Raw genomic sequence first — 11,745 nt, forward strand, 5'->3', positions numbered from 1 at the left:
GGAGCAGTGATCGGGAGGGGTGAGGGGTCAGAGGAGGGGAGCAGTGATCGGGGAGGTGAGAGGTCACAGAGGAAGGGAGCAGTGATCGGGGAGGTGAGAGGTCACAGAGGAGGGGAGCAGTGATCGGGAAGGGTGAGAGGTCACAGAGGAGGGGAGCAGTGATCGGGGAGGTGAGGGGTCACAGGAGGGGAGCAGTGATCGGGAGGGGTGAGGGGTCACAGAGGAGGGGAGCAGTGATCGGGAGGGGTCACATAGGAGGGGAGCAGTGATCGGGAGGGGTGAGAGGTCACATAGGAGGGGAGCAGTGATCGGGGGAGGTGAGGGGTCACAGAGGAGGGGAGCAGTGATCGGGGGAGGTGAGGGGTCACAGAGGAGGGGAGCAGTGATCGGGGGAGGTGAGGGGTCACAGAGGAGGGGAGCAGTGATCGGGAGGGGTGAGAGGTCACAGAGGGGGGGTGATCAGGGGAGGTGAGAGGTCACAGAGAAGGGGAGCAGTGATCGGGAGGGGTGAGAGGTCACAGTGGAGGGGAGCAGTGATCGGGAGGGGTGAGGGGTCACAGAGGAGGGGAACAGTGATCGGGAGGGGTGAGGGGTCACAGGAGGGGAGCAGTGATCGGGAGGGGTGAGGGGCCACAGAGGAGGGGAGCAGTGATCGGGGGAGGTGAGAGGTCACAGAGGAGGGGAGCAGTGATCGGGGGAGGTGAGAGGTCACAGAGGAGGGGAGCAGTGATCGGGAGGGAGGTGAGGGGTCACAGAGGAGGGGAGCAGTGATCGGGGAGGTGAGAGGTCACAGAGGAGGGGAGCAGTGATCGGGAAGGGTGAGAGGTCACAGAGGAGGGGAGCAGTGATCGGGGAGGTGAGGGGTCACAGGAGGGGAGCAGTGATCGGGAGGGGTGAGGGGTCACAGAGGGGAGCAGTGATCGGGGAGGTGAGGGGGTCACAGGAGGGGAGCAGTGATCGGGGAGGTGAGGGGGTCACAGGAGGGGAGCAGTGATCGGGGAGGTGAGGGGGTCACAGGAGGGGAGCAGTGATCGGGAGGGGTGAGGGGCCACAGAGGAGGGGAGCAGTGATCGGGGGAGGTGAGAGGTCACAGAGGAGGGGAGCAGTGATCGGGGGAGGTGAGAGGTCACAGAGGAGGGGAGCAGTGATCGGGAGGGGTGAGAGGTCACGGAGGAGGGGAGCAGTGATCGGGGGGGTGAGGGGTCACAGAGGAGGGGAGCAGTGATCGGGAAGGGTGAGAGGTCACAGAGGAGGGGAGCAGTGATCGGGGAGGTGAGGGGTCACAGAGGAGGGGAGCAGTGATCGGGAGGGGTGAGGGGTCACAGAGGAGGGGAGCAGTGATCAGGGGAGGTGAGGGGTCACAGAGGAGGGGAGCAGTGATCGGGAGGGGTGAGAGGTCACATAGGAGGGGAGGGGTGATCGGGAGGGGTGAGAGGTCACAGAGGGGGGTGATCAGGGGAGGTGAGAGGTCACAGAGAAGGGGAGCAGTGATCGGGAGGGGTGAGAGGTCACAGAGGAGGGGAGTAGTGATCGGGGAGGTGAGGGGTCACAGAGGAGGGGAGCAGTGATCGGGGAGGTGAGGGGTCACAGAGGAGGGGAGCAGTGATCGGGAAGGGTGAGAGGTCACAGAGGAGGGGAGCAGTGATCGGGGAGGTGAGGGGTCACAGGAGGGGAGCAGTGATCGGGAGGGGTGAGGGGTCACAGAGGGGAGCAGTGATCGGGGAGGTGAGGGGGTCACAGGAGGGGAGCAGTGATCGGGGAGGTGAGGGGGTCACAGGAGGGGAGCAGTGATCGGGGAGGTGAGGGGGTCACAGGAGGGGAGCAGTGATCGGGAGGGGTGAGGGGCCACAGAGGAGGGGAGCAGTGATCGGGGGAGGTGAGAGGTCACAGAGGAGGGGAGCAGTGATCGGGGGAGGTGAGAGGTCACAGAGGAGGGGAGCAGTGATCGGGAGGGGTGAGAGGTCACGGAGGAGGGGAGCAGTGATCGGGGGGGTGAGGGGTCACAGAGGAGGGGAGCAGTGATCGGGAAGGGTGAGAGGTCACAGAGGAGGGGAGCAGTGATCGGGGAGGTGAGGGGTCACAGAGGAGGGGAGCAGTGATCGGGAGGGGTGAGGGGTCACAGAGGAGGGGAGCAGTGATCAGGGGAGGTGAGGGGTCACAGAGGAGGGGAGCAGTGATCGGGAGGGGTGAGAGGTCACATAGGAGGGGAGGGGTGATCGGGAGGGGTGAGAGGTCACAGAGGGGGGTGATCAGGGGAGGTGAGAGGTCACAGAGAAGGGGAGCAGTGATCGGGAGGGGTGAGAGGTCACAGTGGAGGGGAGCAGTAATCGGGAGAGGTGAGAGGTCACAGAGGGGTGATCGGGAGGGAGCTGTGATTGGGAGGGGTCACAGGAGGGGAGCAGTGATCGGAGGGGTGAGAGGTCACAGAGGGGAGTGGTGATCGGGAGGTGAGAGGTCACAGAGGAGGGGCAGTGATTGGGTGGAGTGAGAGGTCACAGAGGAGGAGTGATCGGGAGGGGTGAGAGGTCACAGAGGGGAGCAGTGATCGGGAGGTGAGAGGTCACAGAGGAGGGGGCAGTGATCGGGAGGGGTGAGGGGTCACAGAGGGGAGCAGTGATCGGGGAGGTCACAGGAGGGGGGGTGATCGGGAGGAGTTTAGGGGTCACAGAGGAGGGGGAGGGGTGATCGGGAGGGGTTTAGGGGTCACAGAGGAGGGGGAGGGGTGATCGGGAGGGGTTTAGGGGTCACAGGAGGGGGAGGGGTGATCGGGAGGGGTGAGAGGTCACAGAGGAGGGGAGCAGTGATCGGCGGAGGTCACAGGAGGGGGAGGGGTGATCGGGAGGAGTTTAGGGGTCACAGAGGAGGGGGAGGGGTGTTAGTAATGAGGATAAAAGGTGACTAAAAAGGTAATTTGTATTGAAGTTGAAGTTCCAGCAATAAAATAAGGCTAAAGTTTCTCGGGGACTGAAGATTGAAGGATCGGGGTTTTAGGTTTTGCTCCTGACTTGTATCAGAGCTGCTTGGAAAAGTGATAAAAGAAGTCTAAAAGCTAAAAAATGATATATAAATATTTGATATTAAAGGGTGACAAACAATCGCTGACCGAATGCTCTGCAACTCCCCCCTACATAGGAAATATTCCCCCATTATAATGAGGAGATCATTTCATGTACATTATAGGAGTTATTGTCACTGTATGGGGGAAAACACGTAAAGAGGAGAATATATATATAATATACACACATCATATACATATCTATATGGAAGAATCTTTTCAAATTATAAATTAAAAGTGGAATAAAATGTACTTCCGATAAAAGCCGTCATATCTGAGAGGAAGAGGAATGTAATGCTGTAGTATCACTGAGATGAAATTAGAACTTTTCGATTGCTGTGCGTTTGTGTGAGTAGAACGTTCTTTACAAGCCGATCTCAGCAGTAGGGACGAGTCGCGGTTCGAGTCGAGCATCAGGCGTTTGTTCTAAAACTAAACGACCACATGGGGGCGTTCGCGGGACATTTTAGCGTCGCGGAACGCCCCATAATGCACTGCGAGATCAGAGTGCATTACTGTACGATTGGCCAAACCATCCACCTGACCTGCATTCTTTGGCCACAGTGTGATATGCCGAGAGCCATAATTCTTGGCCCCGGGGCCAAGGCCACACCCCCCACACTATACAAAGCTGCCTGCACAGCGGCCGTATATACAGTGTAATGAGTTATTAGGTGTGTATTGAAATGGTTAAGGGGAACCTCACACCAAACTTAAACAAAATGGTGGGGGGGTCCCCCCCCCAAAAAAAATCCATACCAGACCACAGCTCCCGACTGTCCCGGATTTGGAGGGACTGTCCCGGATTTGGAGGGACTGTCCCGGATTTGGAGGGACTGTCCCGGATTTGGAGGGACTGTCCCGGATTTGGAGGGACTGTCCCGGATTCCCCCTCATTTGTCCCTCATTTTGGTCCGATCCATATAATTGTATATAAAATGCACTTTTTATCTTTCAGCACTAAACCTTCATCTGATTTGTAAATTGTAAAAGCCGATATAAAGGAATATTAGTGGTCATTTTTTTACACTTGTGGGTTCAATTAGCCATTTTTCTGGTTCTGTCCCCTTTAGAGGGGTGTGGCAGGGAGCGTGTCCTACGCCTACATACATTTGGTAGTAGGTGTCCCTCATTTCCATCTCACAATGTTGGGAGTTGTGCCAGATCCCTATCCGAGCCTGCAATCTGCCAGGCCCCAGGAAAGGGGGGAGGGGGACAAGAGAGAACCCCCTCCCCCTTCCTGAACCGTACCAGGCCACATGCTCTCAACAAGGGCCTCATCCCCACAACCCTTGCCCGGTGGGGTCGGGGGTCTTATCACAATCCCCCAGATCCCCCCCCTCCCCCAATGTGAATGGGTATCGGGACATTGTACCCCTAAACAGTCTCCAAAAAAGTAAAAGTGACAGGAGACAGTTTTGGACGATGTCCCCCGATGTCCGTCCATCTTCAATCATGACCGCCGGGCCTGAGAATTTTTCTACAAAAATGGAAAACACATCTCCTTGTTAAAGGGGCTTCCAGATTCCGATAAGCCCCCGCGCCCACAGACCCCCACAACCACCGGGCAAGGGTTGTGGGGAAGAGGCCCTTCTCCCCAACATGGGGACCCCCAAAGCACCCTCCCCATGTTGAGGGCTGGTGTCCTGGTACGGTTCAGGAGGGGGGGCAGGGCTATCTCTTATCTCCCCCTCTTTCCTGCGGCCCCTGCCAGGTTGAGAGCTCAGATAAGGGTCTGGTAAGGATATTGTAGGGAACCCCATTTTTTTAAAATGTTGGCACAGGGTTCCCCTTAATATCCATACCAGACCTGAAGGGCGTAGTAATGGACTGGGGGGGACACATGATGTTTTATCTATAGTGCTGAGACCCCACAATTCATTACAGACGCAGTTTTAAATGACCTTTTCTCCTTTAGAAATGTAATTTTGCTGTAGTATTGTTCTAAACATAGGAAAATGCACCACTTTACAGGCAGACTAAGGGGACCCCCCCCCCAGGAATGATATATAAAGGAATATTTCATTTTTAATTGTTCTCTTTAAGCCTTAAAGTCACTGCTCCCGAAAACACATCCGTCCCCTCTCTCCCTCCCCCATCCACCACCACCAGAGGGCGCCATCCCCTCTCCCTCCCCCATCCACCACCAGAGGGCGCCGTCCCCCCTCTCCCTCCCCCATCCACCACCACCAGAGGGCGCCATCCCCCCTCTCCCTCCCCCATCCACCACCACCAGAGGGCGCCGTCCCCCCTCTCCCTCCCCCATCCACCACCACCAGAGGGCGCCGTCCCCCCTCTCCCTCCCCCATCCACCACCACCACCACAGGGCGCCGTCCCCCCTCTCCCTCCCCCATCCACCACCACCACCAGAGGACGCCGTCCCCCCTCTCCCTCCCCCATCCACCACCACCACCAGAGGACGCCGTCCCCCCTCTCCCTCCCCCATCCACCACCACCACCAGAGGGCGCCGTCCCCCCTCTCCCTCCCCCATCCACCACCACCACCAGAGGGCGCCGTCCCCCCTCTCCCTCCCCCATCCACCACCACCACCACAGGGCGCCGTCCCCCCTCTCCCTCCCCCATCCACCACCACCAGAGGGCGCCGCCCCCCCTCTCCCTCCCCCATCCACCACCACCAGAGGGCGCCGCCCCCTTTCTCCCTCCCCCATCCACCACCACCAGAGAGCGCCGTCCCCCCTCTCCCTCCCCCATCCACCACCACCACCAGAGGGCGCCGTCCCCCCTCTCCCTCCCCCATCCACCACCACCAGAGGGCGCCGTCCCCCCTCTCCCTCCCCCATCCACCACCACCACCAGAGGGCGCCGTCCCCCCTCTCCCTCCCCCATCCACCACCACCACCAGAGGGCGCCGTCCCCCCTCTCCCTCCCCCATCCACCACCACCACCAGAGGGCGCCGTCCCCCCTCTCCCTCCCCCATCCACCACCAGAGGGCGCCGTCCCCCCTCTCCCTCCCCCATCCACCACCACCAGAGGGCGCCGTCCCCCCTCTCCCTCCCCCATCCACCACCAGAGGGCGCCGTCCCCCCTCTCCCTCCCCCATCCACCACCACCACCAGAGGGCGCCGTCCCCCCTCTCCCTCCCCCATCCACCACCACCAGAGGGCGCCGTCCCCCCTCTCCCTCCCCCATCCACCACCAGAGGGCGCCGTCCCCCCTCTCCCTCCCCCATCCGCCAGAGGGCGCCGTCCCCTCTCCCCCCCATCCGCCAGAGGGCGTCGTCGCCTCTCCACCCCCATCCGCCAGAGGGCGCCGTCCCCTCTCCCCCCCCATCCGCCAGAGGGCGCCGTCGCCTCTCCACCCCCATCCGCCAGAGGGCGTCGTCGCCTCTCCACCCCCATCCGCCAGAGGGCGTCGTCGCCTCTCCACCCCCATCCGCCAGAGGGCGTCGTCGCCTCTCCACCCCCATCCGCCAGAGGGCGTCGTCGCCTCTCCACCCCCATCCGCCAGAGGGCGTCGTCGCCTCTCCACCCCCATCCGCCAGAGGGCGTCGTCGCCTCTCCACCCCCATCCGCCAGAGGGCGTCGTCGCCTCTCCACCCCCATCCGCCAGAGGGCGTCGTCGCCTCTCCACCCCCATCCGCCAGAGGGCGTCGTCGCCTCTCCACCCCCATCCGCCAGAGGGCGTCGTCGCCTCTCCACCCCCATCCGCCAGAGGGCGTCGTCGCCTCTCCACCCCCATCCGCCAGAGGGCGCCGTCGCCTCTCCCCCCCCCATCCGCCAGAGGGCGCCGTCACCTCTCCCCCCCCAATCCACCAGAGGGCGTCGTCGCCTCTCCACCCCCATCCACCAGAGGGCGTCGTCGCCTCTCCACCCCCATCCACCAGAGGGCGTCGTTGCCTCTCCCCCCCCCCATCCACCAGAGGGCGTCGTTGCCTCTCCCCCCCCCCCCATCCACCAGAGGGCGTCGTTGCCTCTCCCCCCCCATCCACCAGAGGGCGTCGTTGCCTCTCCCCCCCCATCCACCAGAGGGCGTCGTTGCCTCTCCCCCCCCCATCCACCAGAGGGCGTCGTTGCCTCTCCCCCCCCATCCACCAGAGGGCGTCGTTGCCTCTCCCCCCCCCCATCCACCAGAGGGCGTCGTCACCTCTCCCCCCAATCCACCAGAGGGCGCCGTCCCCTCTCCCCCCAATCCACCAGAGGGCGTCGTCGCCTCTCCACCCCCATCCACCAGAGGGCGTCGTTGCCTCTCCCCCCCCCCATCCACCAGAGGGCGTCGTTGCCTCTCCCCCCCCCATCCACCAGAGGGCGTCGTTGCCTCTCCCCCCCCCCCCCCATCCACCAGAGGGCGTCGTTGCCTCTCCCCCCCCCATCCACCAGAGGGCGTCGTCCCCTCTCCCCCCACCACCAGAGGGCGTTGTCCCCTCTCCCCCCACCACCACCAGAGAGCGCCGTCCCCTCTCTTCCTCCCCCATCCACCAGAGAGCGCCGTCCCCTGTCTCTCCCCCCCCCCCCATCCACCAGAGGGCGTCGTTGCCTCTCCCCCCCCCATCCACCAGAGGGCGTCGTTGCCTCTCCCCCCCCATCCACCAGAGGGCGTCGTTGCCTCTCCCCCCCCCATCCACCAGAGGGCGTCGTCCCCTCTCCCCCCCACCACCAGAGGGCGTTGTCCCCTCTCCCCCCACCACCACCAGAGAGCGCCGTCCCCTCTCTTCCTCCCCCATCCACCAGAGAGCGCCGTCCCCTGTCTCTCCCCCCCCCCCCATCCACCAGAGGGCGTCGTTGCCTCTCCCCCCCCCATCCACCAGAGGGCGTCGTTGCCTCTCCCCCCCCATCCACCAGAGGGCGTCGTTGCCTCTCCCCCCCCCCATCCACCAGAGGGCGTTGTTGCCTCTCCCCCCCCCCATCCACCAGAGGGCGTCGTCCCCTCTCCCCCCCACCACCAGAGAGCGCCGTCCCCTCTCTTCCTCCCCCATCCACCAGAGAGCGCCGTCCCCTGTCTCCCCCCCCCTCCCCCACGCTGTATATAAATCATCTCACAGATAACATGAAATAGAGGAACATATTATATAGAAAGGATTCTGATCTTCTATGTTGGGGGTTCAGCTGGTGGAGTGTGAAGGGGACTATGAGGTCCTTACCTGGACTGGTGGAAGTCCTCAGCACTGGGTGGTCAGGGGCAGCAATGAGAAGAGAGATTTGCCCCAGGGATTTATAGGTTGACTGGTGGGAGGGACTAAGTGATGACACCTGTGGGGGAGGTGCTTAGTGCACAAGCTTGGTACAGGTGAATGGGGGAGGGGGGTATTATGGGGTATTTATTCTTATTCATTGAGATTGGAAAACTTTGTATATTAGCTGGTCAGATGTGGGGGAGGGGAGGGGAGGGAATGGATATGGGACAGTAGGAAGGAGGTCATAATAAATTGCATCAAGTGGGTAATGTGGGGGAGGGGAGTTATTTTGTGTAAAAATGAAATATAAAAAAATCTAGAGGTCCTCTTGTCCCGTATTTCAATGCCATGAAAAATGAAGGATACAGTTGTAAGGGGTTAAAAAGAAAACAAACAAATAAAATAAAAACCCCACAACAATCACATATAGATATATATATTTGAATGTGTGAATATAATTCTATAGTGTCACTCAATCCATAAGAGTATGGAGCCTGTGAGACCATTGATGGACTCTGGGATCTGCTCCATCATTGATGGACTCTGGGGTCTGCTCCATCATTGATGGACTCTGGGATCTGCTCCATCATTGATGGACTCTGGGATCTGCTCCATCATTGATGGACTCTGGGATCTGCTCCATCATTGATGGACTCTGGGATCTGCTCCATCATTGATGGACTCTGGGGTCTGCTCCATCATTGATGGACTCTGGGGTCTGCTCCATCATTGATGGACTCTGGGATCTGCTCCATCATTGATGGTCTCTGGGATCTGCTCCATCATTGATGGTCTCTGGGATCTGCTCCATCATTGATGGACTCTGGGATCTGCTCCATCATTGATGGACTCTGGGGTCTGCTCCATCATTGATGGACTCTGGGATCTGCTCCATCATTGATGGACTCTGGGGTCTGCTCCATCATTGATGGACTCTGGGATCTGCTCCATCATTGATGGACTCTGGGATCTGCTCCATCATTGATGGTCTCTGGGATCTGCTCCAGCATTGATGGACTCTGGGATCTGCTCTATCATTGATGGACTCTGGGATCTGCTCCATCATTGATGGACTCTGGGATCGGCTCCATCATTGATGGACTCTGGGATCTGCTCCATCATTGATGGACTCTGGGGTCTGCTCCATCATTGATGGACTCTGCGATCTGCTCTATCATTGATGGACTCTGAGATCTGCTCCATCATTGATGGACTCTGGGATCTGCTCCGTCATTGATGGACTCTGCGGTCTGCTCTATCATTGATGAACTCTGGGGTCTGCTCTATCATTGATGGACTCTGGGGTCTGCTCTATCATTGATGGACTCTGGGATCTGCTCTATCATTGATGGACTCTGGGATCTGCTCTATCATTGATTGACTCTGGGATCTGCTCCATCATTGATGGACTGTGGGATCTGCTCTATCATTGATGGACTCTGGGGTCTGCTCTATCATTGATGGACTCTGGGGTCTGCTCCATCATTAATGGACTCTGGGATCTGCTCTATCATTGATGGACTCTGGGATCTGCTCTATCATTGATGGACTCTGGGATCTGCTCCATCATTAATGGACTCTGGGATCTGCTCTATCATTGATGGACTCTGGGATCTGCTCTATCATTGATGGACTCTGGGATCTGCTCTATCATTGATGGACTCTGGGATCTGCTCTATCATTGATGGACTCTGGGATCTGCTCTATCATTGATGGACTCTGGGATCTGCTCCATCATTAATGGACTCTGGGATCTGCTCTATCATTGATGGACTCTGGGATCTGCTCTATCATTGATGGACTCTGGGATCTGCTCTATCATTGATGGACTCTGGGATCTGCTCCATCATTGATGGACTCTGGGATCTGCTCTATCATTGATGGACTCTGGGATCTGCTCCATCATTGATGGACTCTGGGATCTGCTCCATCATTGATGGACTCTGGGATCTGCTCCATCATTGATGAATTCTGGGATCTGCTCCATCATTGATGGACTCTGGGATCTGCTCCATCATTGATGGACTCTGGGATCTGCTCCATCATTGATGGACTCTGGGATCTGCTCCATCATTGATGGACTCTGGGATCTGCTCCATCATTGATGGACTCTGGGATCTGCTCCATCATTGATGGACTCTGGGATCTGCTCCATCATTGATGGACTCTGGGATCTGCTCTATCATTGATGGACTCTGGGATCTGCTCTATCATTGATGGACTCTGGGATCTGCTCCATCATTAATGGACTCTGGGATCTGCTCCATCATTGATGGACTCTGGGGTCTGCTCCATCATTGATGGACTCTGGGATCTGCTCCATCATTGATGGACTCTGGGATCTGCTCCATCATTGATGGACTCTGGGATCTGCTCCATCATTGATGGACTCTGGGATCGGCTCCATCATTGATGGACTCTGGGATCTGCTCCATCATTGATGGACTCTGGGGTCTGTTCCATCATTGATGGACTCTGGGATCTGCTCCATCATTGATGGACTCGAGGATCTGCTCCATCACTGATGGACTCTGGGATCTGATCCATCATTGATGGACTCTGGGATCTGATCCATCATTGATGGACTCTGGGATCTGCTCTATCATTGATGGACTCTGGGATCTGCTCTATCATTGATGGACTCTGGGATCTGCTCTATCATTGATGGACTCTGGGATCTGCTCCATCATTGATGGACTCTGGGATCTGCTCTATCATTGATGGACTCTGGGATCTGCTCCATCATTGATGGACTCTGGGATCTGCTCTATCATTGATGGACTCTGGGATCTGCTCCATCATTGATGGACTCTGGGATCTGCTCCATCATTGATGGACTGTGGGATCTGCTCCATCATTGATGGACTCTGGGATCTGCTCCATCATTGATGGACTCTGGGATCTGCTCTATCATTGATGGACTCTGGGATCTGCTCCATCATTGATGGACTCTGGGATCTGCTCCATCATTGATGGACTCTGGGATCTGCTCCATCATTGATGGACTCTGGGGTCTGCTCCATCATTGATGGACTCTGGGATCTGCTCCATCATTGATGGACTCTGGGATCTGCTCTATCATTGATGGACTCTGGGATCTGCTCTATCATTGATGGACTCTGGGATCTGCTCCATCATTGATGGACTCTGGGATCTGCTCTATCATTGATGGACTCTGGGATCTGCTCCATCATTGATGGACTCTGGGATCTGCTCTATCATTGATGGACTCTGGGATCTGCTCCATCATTGATGGACTCTGGGATCTGCTCCATCATTGATGGACTCTGGGATCTGCTCTATCATTGATGGACTCTGGGATCTGCTCCATCATTGATGGACTCTGGGATCTGCTCTATCATTGATGGACTCTGGGATCTGCTCCATCATTGATGGACTCTGGGATCTGCTCCATCATTGATGGACTCTGGGATCTGCTCTATCATTGATGGACTCTGGGATCTGCTCCATCATTGATGGACTCTGGGATCTGCTCTATCATTGATGGACTCTGGGATCTGCTCCATCATTGATGGACTCTGGGATCTGCTCTATC

Source organism: Lithobates pipiens, unplaced genomic scaffold, assembly GCF_037356315.1.
Source record: "Lithobates pipiens isolate NorthernLeopardFrog02 unplaced genomic scaffold, aLitPip1_a1.2 Scaffold_22, whole genome shotgun sequence".
In the NCBI taxonomy this organism is placed as follows: domain Eukaryota; kingdom Metazoa; phylum Chordata; class Amphibia; order Anura; family Ranidae; genus Lithobates; species Lithobates pipiens.